The sequence below is a fragment of the Macrotis lagotis genome, chromosome 1 (assembly GCF_037893015.1).
Source record: "Macrotis lagotis isolate mMagLag1 chromosome 1, bilby.v1.9.chrom.fasta, whole genome shotgun sequence".
Classification (NCBI taxonomy): Eukaryota; Metazoa; Chordata; class Mammalia; order Peramelemorphia; family Peramelidae; genus Macrotis; species Macrotis lagotis.
Window position 1 is genome coordinate 357,999,954 of NC_133658.1, and position 12,410 is coordinate 358,012,363.

At 42.6% G+C, this 12,410-nt stretch overlaps 1 protein-coding gene across 9 annotated transcripts in view; it reads right to left on the reverse strand.

The window, feature by feature from the left end:
• Positions 1–809: 809 nt before the first annotated feature.
• The window catches only part of RALY (RALY heterogeneous nuclear ribonucleoprotein), a 73,439-nt gene continuing 61,838 nt past the window's right edge, over positions 810–12,410 (reverse strand). For 6 of the 9 annotated variants that reach the window (XM_074212142.1, XM_074212137.1, XM_074212138.1 and 3 more), the window contains one exon: positions 811–11,437. The gene's annotated coding sequence lies outside the window, so the exon portion shown is untranslated. Of the gene's footprint in view, positions 12,360–12,410 lie in introns of all 9 variants that reach the window. The other 3 variants (XM_074212140.1, XM_074212141.1, XM_074212135.1) reach the window with 2 other exon arrangements.

Genomic DNA, 12,410 nt, shown 5'->3' on the forward strand with positions numbered 1-12,410 from the left:
GGGCTGCTTGATAACGTCATTTTCTGTGAGTTCACTTAGTTCTATGCAGATATTTTCCAGATCAGTTTTTCCACCCATAGTGTCCTGAAGTCCAACCCTATATCATCATTGATCTCCTAGATATCAAATGATCTGTAGGTATCTGGAACAGAATTCATTACCACTCTCTTGACATCTTTTTCATTTCCCTAGTTCTGCCATCCCTTTTAGGTGTACCCAGGTTCATAACCACAGAATCTTTGATTTGGTTATTGTTCCCCCCCCCAATAGCCAATCCACTGCCCCCACAATATCTCTGAAATCCTTTCTCTGTTCACATCTTCATTGCTCCTGGTAAGATCCCCTCCTTTAGCAGCCGCCTCACTGGCCTCTTCCCCTTCTCCAAGCCATACTCCACAGCTCCCAGTTGATGTGCTACAGTGCAGCTCTATTACCTCAGGAAGGTAGCTTCTGTGACTTCTGTTGGTAGGATAAAAGAACACTATCCAGTTCCAGCCTATCTTTACAGATTTATTGCCTCCTTCCCATAATGTATTCCTGCCAAACGGCTCTCCTCCATCTCAGGGCCTTCTAAGAAGAGTTTCATCTGCAGTGTACCCTCATTTTCACCATACCCCATCGAATCCTTAGACCTTTTTTTTCCAATTAAAGATTTTATTTATTTTGAGTTTTACAATTATCCCCCAATCTTACTTCCCTGTCCCCCCCCCCCCCCACAAATCCCTAGACTCTTTAAAGGCTCAACTCTGATACTGACTGTAGAAAGCTGCCTAATCAAATCCCTACTTGCCCCTTACAGTTTTACACCCTCCTCCACACCAGAAATTTATTTTGTATACATGTTTTCCTACACTGAAGTTGTTTTTCTCCCCACCCCTCACCTAAAATGCAGGCTCCTCGAGGATAGAAACTTCCTTTGTTTTTGTATTCCCAGCACTTGTCACAATAAATGCCTATTAAATTAATGATCCCCTACATGAACCTTAGCTCTCGGATGAGCAGAAAGCAGTCCTAAGGGGTTGGAATGTGGCTCTAGGAAAAGGGTAAGTGGGGAGAGGGTTGACACCAAAGAGATTGCTCAGCCACAATGCAAGTGGTTACTGCTCCCAGCAGGATATTTATACAGCATTAATACAATATACAAAAGATTGTACTGGATGCTGGGAAAGATACACTGACTTGTGATTCCTGCCTTTAGCAGGCTTAATAAGCGGATAGGCTATCTCTGAATAACTGATGAATGATACATAGGTACATGAGATCAGAGAAAGCAATGTAATGCTGTGGAAAGATGGGACATGGATAGAAATCCTGGTCCTCCATACCAGCAGTATGAACTGAACAGTCTTGAGATGTAGGATGGCATAATGAATATGTTAAACTTGGAGTCTGGAAAATCTGGATTTGAATCCTGCTTCTGACACTTGCTAATTATATGAATCCTGGATAAATTGCTTAAAATGGAGGCAATGGTTTCCTCCTCGTAAAATGGGGGCTCATCATTTCACCTCAAAGAATTGTGAGGGGAAAAAATGAAATAAGGCATTCTATAAATGTGAAATATAATTAAATTACTTAAGCTTCCTATGGGCCTGTTTCCCAGCCATATATATATATATATATATATATGAGTATTTAAATTTGGATAGCCAGTGAGGCTTTGTGGAGAAGATGGCATTTTGAATTAGGAGTTGACAGATGAATTCACTTGCAAAATAAGGTAAAAAGACCTTGGGCACAGTTAACAAAGTAGTGGAAACAAGATAGCAATATGGGGTAAGGTGGTGCAAGTTGTGAAAAACCATAAGGGGTGTAGTTTAAACTTTACTCACCAGGCAATCAATAACCACAAAATCTCATTAAAGTGTTGGTGAAAAGAAGTAAGAGACTGAAGGTGTAAGGACACAACTGCAAAAGATGAGGCATGATATAGTAAGAGTTTTTATTACTGGACAGTGGCAAAGGAAGAGGGAATTAAATAGGAAGATGATTAGGAACATGGGAGGGCGGTGGTATAGGGTACTTGTTTTGGGGAGTTAGGGAAGGAGCTGCCAGAGGGAATTATCTTCCCACGGCTGCCAGAATAAGGTGTCTTTTAATAGAAATAGTCACCCCACAATTCCATCCAAATTATGTGGCTGAGAAAGGGTGGGGACTGATGGAGGGAGGGATAAGGAGAACCCTGCCAGACCCTAGGGGCAGCAGAGATGCCACCCTCTGAGCTGGGGAAGGAGGCTTACCTACTCCACAGGAATGAGAAGGGGGTGCAAATGAAATCACCTCCATCAGCTTCCCCTGGTCTCATGTCAAGCAGACCCCTGGTGGCCACCAGAGGGCAGCATGAGCCTGCCGTAAGAGCCTCTTGACCGACCACGCCCCCAGCAGACCATGTTTGCTGTCATGGAAACAGCTGAGCCTTGATACCCAATCTCTAGGTTTGCCCGGACCTGGTGTGGATGACTGTGGGGCAGATTTTAGATATGACTCTCTACGAGCTCCCAGTGCCACTCAGCTTCCACAACCTGCGAATGCTGACCAACATTTATCATTCTACTATGAGGCTCCTTTTCTTTATTTCTTAGGTATGAGCAGATTAAAATTCTTTCTCCCTAAACTAACCTCCTAGTGCCTATTTTACCTGCTTCCCTTCTACTAATGGAGAATCAGCATGGTGTAATAGATAGATAACCATATCTATAAATCATAAAGCACTATCACTTTGCAATCCTTAAAGTGCTCTTTAAATGTTTTTAGTATTATTGTTGTTTTTTAGGTTTTTGCAAGGCAGATAGGATTAAGTGACTTGCCCAAGGTCACACAGCTAGGTAATTATTAAGTGTTTGAGGCCAGATTTGAACTCAGGTACTCCTGACTCCAGGGCCTGTGCTCTATCCACTGCACCACCTAGCCGCCCCTCTTATTTTCTAATATTTGACTACCCATGAAAAGACCTGCTATTTTAATTTATTTTGTATTTTTGCCTATAAAAGATCCTTTTTGGTCTTTCTTTGATTTCTTTGGGATATAAGTGATCTGGATTACAAAGTGTCTTCTTATATTTTCTTGTTATGCTATCTTGCTGATGTCCTAGTGTAGTGGACAATTCAGTCAATTTTAATTATGTACAATTTTTCATGACCCCCCCCCCATTTGGGGTTTTCATAGAAGAAATACTTTAGTGGTTTACCATTTCCTTCTCAACTCATTTTACAGATGAGGAAACTGAGGCAAACAGGATCAAGTGACTTAAGTAACTGAGACTGGATCTGAACTCAGAATAATGTGTTTTTGACTCCTAAACTGACATTGTGCCACCCAGCTGCCCCCAAAGTAGACAGATTATTAACTGCATTTTATAGAAGAGGAGACAGTAGAACCCTGCCTCTTGTTCCACTGCTGTTTCTTACTAGAATATGCTATGTACTCTACCTCCTAGCAGGTTAATCTAGTTTGGGGTTAGCAAAGAGCATTCATTATATGTCAAAATTTCAAGCTTGCTTTGGCTTTTATAATACTGAGACTCACATCTCTACTCATGGTTGTTTTTCTCAACTATTTTACTATAGGAAGGAGAGGGTTTAAAGGATATCCTGTGATTGATGCCTTCTCTATCCAGATCTGAGAGCCCTTCCTCGCTCCCCCAGCCATATTTGTAGGGCCAACAAGATCCCAGCAGAGGATCCCTAAGTATGCCCTAAGGACTATAGAATGAAAGTAAATCATCCAGAGTGGGTTCAACAACACACTGGATAGTTTCCTGGTGGAACTCAGCTAATCGTCTACTGTATCCATTCTTTCCAGGCTACTTTATCTTTTGTCTACTCTGATCAATCAACAAAAAACATTTGTTAACAGAGAAAACTTCATTGTACCCTTTTTCAAATCATGGTAAAAAAATTTTTGTTGCTCTTTTTGGGGGAGCAGAAATTGCAATTCAGCCCAAGTTTATGGAGAACAAAACTAAGGGTTATTTTCAAACCTTCTCCCTTCATCTTCCCCTCCCTCTCCACCATATAGACTCTTTAAACATATATGTTTGTTATATATTTATTGTTTACTAGATTGTTCTGCTTGGCTGCAAGGGTAGAACCAGGAGCAATGGTAAAAATTGCAAAGAAAAATTTAGACCTGATATCAGGAAAAAGCTTCTTCTCAAATAAGAGTTGTCTAAAAGTGGAGTGACTTGTCTTGGGCCCTTGATGGGTCCCCCCCTCTTTGGAGGTCTTTGAGCAGAGGCTGGACAACCACTTATCAGGAATGTGATAGTGGAGAGGCCTCTGGAGATTCAGCTGAATGAGGTGACTCCTGAGGTCCCAACTTTTACCCTGTGAGTGTGTTATAGACCTTTCTATCCCATCTTTGCTCCCACTCTTTCAGCTCTGGAACCACAAATCAATACTGCCAGTGCTTCTGAAAAGGGAATATCATCCAACTCCCAAACCAAAATGCCCATCCCTGGCTACTATTTCTCTTTATATGTTGTCTCCCCCATTAATATAAGCTCCCTGAGGTAGGGACTGTCTTGCTTCTGAATTTGTGTCCTCAGAGCTTCACATAGTGCTTGGCAAATAATAATCACTTAAATGTTTTTTCCCCATTCACTCCTTTCTCTTCATATTATCTTGGGTATATCACCCCACTCTCTGGGTCTCAGTGTCCTTATCTGGACATTGAAGAAGTTGGACTAGATGATCTCCAAAGTGCAGTTCTAAATCCTATAAAATTCTTATCCTAAAAACCACCAAGGCATGTACTAGACCTAGAGGAAGATGCATTTAAGAAATATCCTTGGTATCTTTTATACTTCTTTATAGAGTCAAACTTTCTGAAGTGTGTGTGTGTACAATCTACATATAAAATATGTAGAACAAACATATATATGCTATTGTTTAGTTATTTTAATCCTGTTTAACTCTTTATGACCCCATTTGCAATTTTCTTAGCAAAGATCCTGGAGTGGTTTACCAATTCTTTCTCTAGCTCATTTTACAGATGAGGAAATTGAGGCAAACAGGGTTAAATGACTTGACCAGGGTCACACAGCTATTAAGTGTCAGAGGGTGGATCTGAACTCAAATATGAATCTTCCTGATTTTAAGGCCAGTACTCTATCCACTGCACCATCTAGCTGACCCCATGCATATATTTGGTCCCCAGGATTAAATATATTGACAAAAATGAAATAATTTCAAGTTCATTAACACTATTTTATTGCCTCCTCAGTTCAGCCATCCTTGATACATTACATCACAGAATGCCATCCAGAACTGGAAGGGACCTTGGAGGTCATCCAGTCCAACTATCTTATTTTCAGATGAGTTAACTGAGGCTCAGGAATAAAAGGAACTAATTTGGGTTTTTTTGTGTGTGTGAGGCAATGGGGTTAAATGACTTGCCTAAAGTCATACAGCTAGGTAATTATTAAGTATCTGAGGCTGGTTTTGAACTCAGGTCCTCCTGACTCCAGGGCTATCCACTATTCCATCTAAGTGCCCCCAAAAGAGACTATTTTGAACCCAGGTCATCTTGATTCTGGGCAGCTAGGGTGTGCAGTGGATAGAATGCCAGGCCTGGAATCAGACTCATCTTCCTGAATTCAAATCCAGCCTCAGGCCTTTATGAGTTGTGTGACCCTGGGCAAGTCACTTAACCCTGTTTGCCTCAGTTTCCTCATCTGTAAACTGAACTGGAGAAGTAAACGGCAAACTGTTCCAGTATCTCTGCCAATAAAATCCAAAATGGGATCAAGGAAGAGTCTTAAAGATTGAACACCATCTAGATTCTGGAGTACTGCTCTTTCCAGTGTATCATGTGCCCTCCATCTTAGTTGAGATCTGATGCATTTTAATTGTTTCAATTAGAGGCGCATTTCCACTCCTCAACCCCACCCTGGCTCCAAACAGGTGTAGTTCCCACTAGATCACAGGTTGAGGGGGCAGTTTTCTATTAAGAACCAGGGTAGGACCTCCTTGATTCAAAACTGAAATGTGCAAACCATTCCATGACCATCACAGCTAAAAGAGCTTGGAAAAAAGGCAAATGGTAAGAAGGAACCTAAAAAAAGAACATGTGATTTGGCTTGACCAGTAGTAGTGGTGAGACTTCAAAACAGATCTCTAGAACCTTCGAAGTAGTCACTTCTCTTCTGGGTGCATAGGAGGGAGATTCTTTCTTTGGCAGGATGGCACTGATGTCTTTAATTTCACTATGGGCAGCAGTGGATAGAGAGCTATTTTCCTAGCAGGCAAAGGATTGACCAGTTATCTTCTCTTTTCTTTGTCTATCTTTTCCTCTTTCTCTGTCAGAAATAGGGAAGCCCTTATATATTTATGTAGATATCTTTGTACTTAAAACATCTATCAGTTGTTAATCCATTACCATCTTCTTTTCAATAGTAATTATCTTTTATTTCTAGTATTACTGTTAAGAATTCTATTTTTGGGGCAGCTTGTTGGCATAGCGGATAAAGCACCGACCTTGGAGTCAGGAGTATACCTGGGTTCAAATCTGATCTCAGACACTTAATAATTACCTAGCTGTGTGGCCTTGGGCAAGCCACTCAACCCCATTTGCCTTGTAGAAACCTAAAAAAAAAATTCTATTTTCAACACAAAAAAGTATAAAAATATATATTGGTATATTTGTATGAGCTAGAAATTTCTTCTGGTCTTCCATGTGCTCAATATACATTGAATTAATATGGTTGTTATTGGGTAAAAATTTATGTGCTTTCTCCATCTAGAAAAATTATGTCACTATTTTGCAGGATTCTATTTCCAGATATCTTTATAGCCAGTGCCCAGAAAATTCTATAAGTGATCCAGATTTGAGGTCTAACAGGTTTGATAACTGGTGGAAAGTGGTAGTAATACCTCCCCCCGAAGTTAACCCTCTTCTTGTAGGCTCATTAAAAACATTAAGTGCCTATCACATTCAGAGCCTTATCCTAGATATTATGGGGAAATAAAAGACAGCGTTTTTCTTTTCTTTAATCCTTTGGGAGTTAGATGAAGAGTGTGATCAAGGTGAGGTTATAATTCTGGGTGGATAGAGTAATGAGCCTGGAGCCAAAGAGCCAGCTTCCAATCTAGCTTCAGACACTAGTTGTATACCCCTGGCAAATCACTTGACTTTTTTCTATGTTGCATCAGTTTCCTCAACTGTAAAATTGGGATATTAGCAGTTTACTCCGGAGTTATTGTGAGAACCAAATGAGAAAATATTTGTAAAAGCAATTAATACACTATATAAATGCTTAATTCTCCTCTGCTATTAATAATTTTTTATATCACTTTGAGGTTTGCAAAAGTTTCCTTACCACATCTCCACGAAGTAGATGATTCAGATACCATCTCCATTTTACAGATGAAGAAAGTGAGGTTCAGAGAATTGCTATTTTAATTCAACTAATATCAGAACAAGGATTCCAACCAGGTTTTCCCAACTCCAACTCTAAGATGTTTTTCCCCTTTGAGCGCCAGCCAATCATAGTGGAAAGGGTGCTGGACTTGATAGTCCAGCCAGATCAACCTCCATCTAGCTGCCCAAGTGGTTTTCCTGAAGTGCAGATACCAGTCATGCCACCTTCCTCCTCGGCAAACTTCTATAGGTCTGTATCACCTCCAGGATCAAATAAGAAAACCTTCAGTTAGCCTCACCAAGCCCTTCCTCACCTGCCTCCATCCCCACCCGCTGGAGGGTGTCCTTACCCTTCGCAACATCCTCCTCGGTCCAGGCCCAAGATCCTCCATCTCCTGACTTGGGACAGTTTCAGACAACCTCCCATACCTGCAAGATGCCCCCTCCTCATCTCTGCTTTGGCTTGGTCCCAGCTAAGAGCCCATCTTCAGGGAGCCTGTCCTGCCCGCTCTTCATACTAGGGCTTTCCCTGTTAATTGTCTCCGATTGAGCCTGGTCTGCTCTCTGCCCCCTCCCCTGCTTCCACTTCCATCCTCTTTAGACTGGCAGGTCTCCGTAGACAATAAAAGCTTAGTGACTATTAGCAGCTTTCAGCATTCCATTCTCCTTGGCCTAGAATGTTCTTCCCTCCTTCACGACTCAAGGTTTTTAGAATCCTTTTCTTTCAGGGATCAGATTGGGAAAATCTCTCGGTGAAGTCACCTGACCCTCTCAGTTTCCTTCCTCAAAGCTGGTTTAGTATAGTAGGCATGCATTACAGGTTAGCTGAATTAATGTCGAATAGAATGCATCCTGCCCTGGGAGGGGGAATTTCCACTATTTCCCGATGTTCCATATACAAATGAGAAACAATACAATGAGAAAATATGGAACCAATGAATGACCCTCTTCTAGATCCTCTCCTCAGATACCACCCCATCCTGCCACCGGGGGTCCCTCCCATGAGAGCCTTCAGTGAAATAGCAGCTCTACAGCACAGCCTTGGTGTGAGTGGCTCACAGGTCCCAGGGCCACAGACGGGCAGGGCCAGAATGGACCTCAGAAACAAGTCCAAGCCTGTCATTTTACAGAGGCAGAAAATGAGTTTCAGAGGGGAAGAAAGGACTTGCCCTTGGCTAGTAAAGAATAGAATCCAGGTCTCCAGATCAGTGTTCTTTCTATACATTCACTCCACAACTGAGGCTCAAGGGTGTGGGTTAATGCTTTAATTTACTTGCGGGGTACACAGAATTGAGAAGTGTAGATTTGGAAAGAGCAACAGGACACCTAGTACAATTTCCTTCAAGCCCTTTCCAGTATAGGGCTTCCAATTCCTCTTAAAAGGTAACTTTTCCTTTCTGGGAAACACACAGATAACACATATAGGATAGATTAAAGCTCACTTCCTACTTCTATTCCTTGGCCTGACTGGGGACCCCTCCCCAGTTTCGTGTTTCTTACTAGTTCAAGAGCTTTTGAGACTGACAAACCTTCCCTAACTCTACTCTTCTCCCCTTGAGTACAAGTGAATAGAGATCATAAATTTAGAACTGGAAGGCACTCTGGGTCATCTGGTCCAACCCTTCATGAAAAAAATGGAAACTGAGACCCAGTTATGTGCCCAAGGTTACACAAGGGATGACCAGGATTCAAAACCAGGTTATGTGATGCCAGACTCAGAATTCTTCATTACATCCCAAGGCCAGATTCTGAACTGGAATTGCCTTATCAGTTAATTTACTTTGGGGGGGGGGGAGTTTCTGTGTTTCTCATGCTCACCCAGAGAAGCACTGAGGACCTATCAAGCCAATCAACCAAGCCTGAAAAGCTACCTGAATCACCGGGACACAAGCAGAGGGTGGCTTAGAAGGGCTGCACCTGTGTTCAGGAGCCAAGGAACCTCTCCTATCTCCACTCCTCAATATCAACCCTCCTCCCTAGCACTATGGAATTCACAAGCACGATGCATCCTTCAGTTGCCTGGATAAATTGGTGTAGACACTCTGCTATTCCAGCTCTTCTCAATGGCACAGAATTGCAGAATGCTAAGTTTTGAAAGGAACTTCCAAGTCAATCTAGTCTTCACCACCTTTACTCCCCTTCTCATTTTTTAGATGGGAAAACTGCAGCCCAGAAAAGATTTGGCCAAGGTTGCACTGCTTGCCGGGCAGTCTGCTTCTTTCTGTCTGGGTCTACTTCCTCACTGGTAAAATGAATGGAGTTGGACTGGAAAATGTCTAGGGTCTTTCTAGCATTGATCAACTCCAGGCAGTTATTTCCAAGTCCCAAGCTCTTTCAATTACACCCCACTATTTTCTCTACCCTAAATCCTTTCTGGCTTCTGCAAAGCTGATGACATTCACATGTACAAATGAAAATAAGCATGTTCGTCATGAGAACTGACACTCATACTTAGTAATGCCCTGCTATATCATTCCTAAATATGTTGCTGGCCTATAGTGGAGAGCTGAGCAAAGGCCATAAAAAAAAACTGGCCTTGGCTTCACTAAGAATGTGTGTTAGCTCTCAAAACCTCACTCACTGGAGAACAATAGTAAAATGGCCCAGCAGAAGGAATGTGGAGCCAGCTGTCCAGGGATGGAGGAAAGGAGCCAAGCAGAGGGTTAATAAAAGTGTTTTAATAAAGAGGAATCATAGAATCCCAGAGTTGGAAGAATAAAGTCAAACCCCCTGCCCAATGCATCAATACCCTCGTAGAGCACACATCCCTGGTAAGTCCAACTTTAAGACCTCCGGGGACACTGAACTCCCTATCTACTAGTTGCCCATTTCACTGTTCCACTGCTGTATAGAAAGCTTTTTCATATGGAGCCCCGAATTACTTCCTATTCTGCTGCTGCCTCACCCCCAACAGTGGCCGTTGTCTTGCCCCTTAAGGCCAAGTAAAACAAATCCAATTCCCCTCTTTAAAATGATTGCCTTTCTGAGATTTGAAGACACCCAACATGTCCCTCCCAAGTCTTCAGCCTGAACCTCCCCAGTTCTTTCAATGGATGTTGGTGTGGCAGTTTCCAGGCCTCTCTCCATCTGTCATCATTTGGATATGATTCGATTTGTCAGTGTTCTTTCTAGGATGTCCTGGGCAGACTAACCAGATGTGATCGGACCAGCACAGAGAATAACATGGACAAAACCTCCCTCCCTCTAGATGCTGGCTCTTTATTATACAAGTCACGATAACATTTTGGGCTGCCTTGCCACATTATTAAAGCATATTGGGCTGGCGATCCCCTCCAACACTTAAGTTTTTTAAAATGAATTGTATCTCCCCCAATCCTGTACTCAGGCTTTAAAGCTGGAAAGGGACCTTATAGACTTCATGAAACTGGTTTTTTAACCCAATCTTAGGACATTAAATTTATCCCTATTCAATTCCAATTCTATTCTATTGGTCCACCATTCCAGCCTGCTGCAATCTTTTAGGGAAACAAATTCTGTTATCCAGCATTTAAATAATTCTCTCCTGGTCTTGAATAATTTGATAAGCAATTCTCTGCTTTAATGCCAATGATATGAAAGATGGCTCTGAAGACAAATTCATTGTCCAATTTGCCTGAGCATTCAGGATCCAAACTCTTTATTATCAGGGTCATTCTGAAGTCCCCTCCTTGTAGATTGCCCTCCCCAAACCCCTAGAAAATCTCAAAGCCCTGCAGTGTCCTGGTCCAGGATATAATACAACTTCTGTGCTCTGCCCAGCCAGTCCCAGGCAGTTAGTTGGGGACTAGGGGGTGGGAAGAGAGGGAGAGATTTCCTGCTATCTGCTCCAGCAGGAAGGTGCCCAGGTGAGTTGTTGAGGGTACAGGTCCATCTGGAGAAGGGGCTGTCTGGATTTGGCACTGATGGGTGACAGGTGGGTAGAAGCCGTCGGACCCACAGTTCTCCTCCACTGCCCAGCTGGGGATGATGGCACCTGGGGGGTTAGGGGGTGATGGGTGGTGCCTGGCTCAGGGGGCCAGGGTCAGGGTTTGCCCTCATACCGTCCTCCTCGGGTCAGCCTGCAGTCCCTCCTATCCCGCTGTGAGAATGGAAGATAAGAAACACTGGTTTGAAGCATAACAGAGCAGTGTGTTTGGAGGATATGAATGAGTCAGTTCCTTTCCAGGGTTTGTCATCGATGTGGAGAGGAAAACAATTGAAAACAGGAAGTACCAGGGAGTTGACATCTCAGTGACATCAAAATTGAGAAGCTGGGTGGCAGAGGACAAAAAGCCTTGGACTTGGGAATTATTAGTCTTCTCCTTTGCAAGTAGAGATAAATTGGTAGCTGGTATTTATTTTCTTTTCCTACATAGTTTGCTACAATAAAGGGAAATCAAGATGACAGAGCCAGCTGAAATAGGACATATGATTCCCTCAGGCAGAGCAAGGAAGATCCGAATTCAAATCCAGCCTCAGACACTAACTATATGGACCCCCCAGTAAATCATTTAACTTGGTTGGGTCTGTTTCTTCATCAGAAAAAAAAGGGATAATAGAACCACAAAGGGTTGTTGTCAGGATCAAATGAGAAAATCTATGTCAGGCACTTTTATAAATGATAGCAATTATTTATTAATAATTATGGTGACCTAGTGGCACAGCTGAGCACTGGGAAAGCACAGGGACACACAAAGAGCTGGGGTCAAATCCTGCTTGAGACATTTATTATGTGGGCTTGTTTCCTCATATGTAAAATGCTCTGAATTTAGTATCCCTTCCTGTCTGCTAGGCCAGAGATATAGTGGGAAAAATACTCCCCAACAGCTTTAAGGTAAGACTTATGGACTTCTCCTGGTGCAATTTAATGCTTCTTTAGTTTGATGCAAGATGCTGAGGACATTTGTTCCCTGGGAAAAGAATCCTGGGTTGCCTAGGGAAGGGTAGGGAGAGGTCACTGTCTTGGGGAAGGAAAAGGGGCATTCTTGGTGGCTTAAGAGGTCCTGGACACCATTTCAAGCCTGTGGAACAAGGTCAGGTTATGAAGCACAAGGGGAAGCCAAGCCCCAACC